The following is a 2,424-nucleotide window of genomic DNA, read 5'->3' as shown; positions in this document are numbered from 1 at the left end:
GGGGTACGTCTTGCCACAAAGAAGATACCACAAAATATTTTCTGAACCTTGTGGCTCTTTTAATTTCCCACTTTTGATAGAAACATGGATAAAGAGAAATATTTATCAATTATAAGGGGGGAAAAAAAACAAGGCAAGTATGACGATTGGCAAGCAAGGACCCTCTGCTCTTTAACCGGGAACATGAAGGGAGCCATGGGGCAAAGGGAACTGAAGTGGGGGCTCCTTCTTACCTCCATGTCTTTGTCCCCAGCCTGAACAGCATGTCCAGTTTCACAAGATGTGCTGAGTTTCAGGGGAACATAGACATGTGCACTTCTATATGCCCCCTCCCCATTCTCATAAAGGGCATTAATCTTATCTTCCTCTAACAGTCCATGAAGACCAGCCATGCAAAATGCATTGGAGGTCAATTTTTTTAAAAATATGAAACAGTATGAATTTGCATGTCACCTTTATGCAGGAGCCATGCTAATCTTCCCCGTATGGTTTCAATTTTAGTATATGTGCTGCCGAAACAAACACCTTGGTATCCAAATCTGACTTGCAAGTTTCAATGTCTTGCTGGGGTTTTATATTTTACCCGGACTGTCAATGTCTGTGCTTCAGAAGATCACACCTGCTTCTCAGATGGGAAGTGACTCGCCTACTGCAAGCACATCCCAAAGACCAGAGAGGGAGCACTGAGGGGTTCCCAAGTGCCCTCTTCGCAGAGAGCCCTCAGGGGACACCCCACTCTCTCCTACTCTGAGGATCAGCCACACAAGCATAGCATAATAAAACCTGACTGGTTTTATTCCTAGAAAATAAAAATTGATTAATGGACCACACTGTTCTTTATTTCTGCTTTGGTGGTAAGAAGGAAAATCAGCTCCTCATTCGAAAAGAATGAAGAATGATTTAGTAGATTTTGCTCAAAAGCCTTGCCCTGTTGAGTTGAGGATATGGTTTTCTTGACAAACATCAATACTAGCTAGCGAAGTGTAGACATGGCCCCTGAGAATCCCAAATTCAAGGGCTTACATCTTAATATAAACAAGCTGTGAACTTTTGACTAAAACAGGTACAGTAATGACAAACAAACCAGGATGAAATGAAAACCAATCAGAGGAAAATAATTGGCTGAATTTTTCTGCTAATCCTGGAGGATATGATCTCACCTTCCAATAATGCAGCCGCTGTCCTCTCGGGCAGCTGTGGATGCACTGATATCCTGGGTTGTGTGAGCACCTTTGCTTCCAGCCCTGGCCTTGTGATGGGAGAGTTTGGGCAGCATCTTCTTCCCTCACACCAGCCTTCTCCTTTTCTCTCCTGACCAATGAGCCCCAAGCTTCGATTCTCCTCGGTATACTCGTGCACACTTCTGCTTTCCTCCTTGTTCATGTCATCACAGAGTTTTTTTTTTTTTTTTTTTTTAAAGGAAAGAAAGAAAGAAAAAGAAGAAGAAGAAGAAAAGGCTTTTGAGGAAATTAGAACAACTGACGAAAATGAAGTTGGACAAGTCCACTGTCTCTTTCCTTCTGTATAGTCTCCACACAACAGCCAGTGATCCAGTTAAAATTCAAAGATTCTACTACACCTCTGCTCAGGGCCTGCAGCAGCTCCTTATTTCTCTGATGAAAGCTATGGTCCTTTGAATGACTTCCAAGTGTCTCTGTGATTTGTTCCCTACCTTCCCGTGACTCATATCTGTGGTCTCACCTCCCCCTGCTCTCTCCCTCCCCCATGCATCCAGTCAGCTACACTGACTCCTCAAGCACATCAGGCCCATCCCACCACAGGACCTTTGCACTTGTTGCTCCTTCCACCCAGAATCTCTTCCTCAGATAGTCACATGCCTCAGCTATGTGTCTTGCTCCCTCACTTTCTTCAGATCTTTACTCAAAGGTCACCTCATTGTGGTTTTGATTTGCATTTCCCTGATGATTAGTCATGTTGAGTACCTTTCCAGGTACTTCCAGGCCATTTGTATGTCTTCTTCAGAAAAATGTCCATTCGGGTCCTTTGCCCATTTTTAATAGGATTTTTTGTGGGTTTTTTGCTGTTGAGTTTTCATAGAAACAGAGAAGAGAATGGTGTTTGTCAGAGACTAGGGGCAGGAGTGAATAGAGAGGTGCAGATCAAAGAATACAACTTGTAGTTATAAAAGGAATAAATTCTGAAGATCTAATGTACAACATGGTGACTATAGTTTATAATATGTTTTGTAAACTTGAAAGCTGCTTAAAGTAGATCTTAAGTGTTCTCATCAGAAGGAGAAGGAGGAAGAGGGGAGGAGGGGGGGAAGAAGGAGGAGGAGAAGAAAAAGGAGAAGGAGAAGGAGCTGACTGTGTAAGACGCTGGGTGTGCTAATCATCTGGATCTCAGCGATCATTCCACAATGTATATGTCTATTATATCATCACATTGTACACTTCCAATATA

The 2,424-nt window shown here is 42.8% G+C and overlaps 1 non-coding gene across 1 annotated transcript; it reads right to left on the bottom strand.

Annotated features, from left to right (window-relative positions):
* Positions 1–420: 420 nt before the first annotated feature.
* LOC131830949 (U6 spliceosomal RNA) lies at positions 421–525 on the bottom strand. Its single transcript, XR_009353479.1, has one exon. It is a non-coding gene; the product is annotated as a U6 spliceosomal RNA (small nuclear RNA).
* Positions 526–2,424: the final 1,899 nt, after the last annotated feature.

Source organism: Mustela lutreola, chromosome 4 (assembly GCF_030435805.1).
Source record: "Mustela lutreola isolate mMusLut2 chromosome 4, mMusLut2.pri, whole genome shotgun sequence".
Taxonomy (NCBI): domain Eukaryota; kingdom Metazoa; phylum Chordata; class Mammalia; order Carnivora; family Mustelidae; genus Mustela; species Mustela lutreola.
The sequence above is the reverse complement of the archived record's forward strand: the minus strand, read 5'-3'. Positions and strand labels throughout refer to the sequence as shown.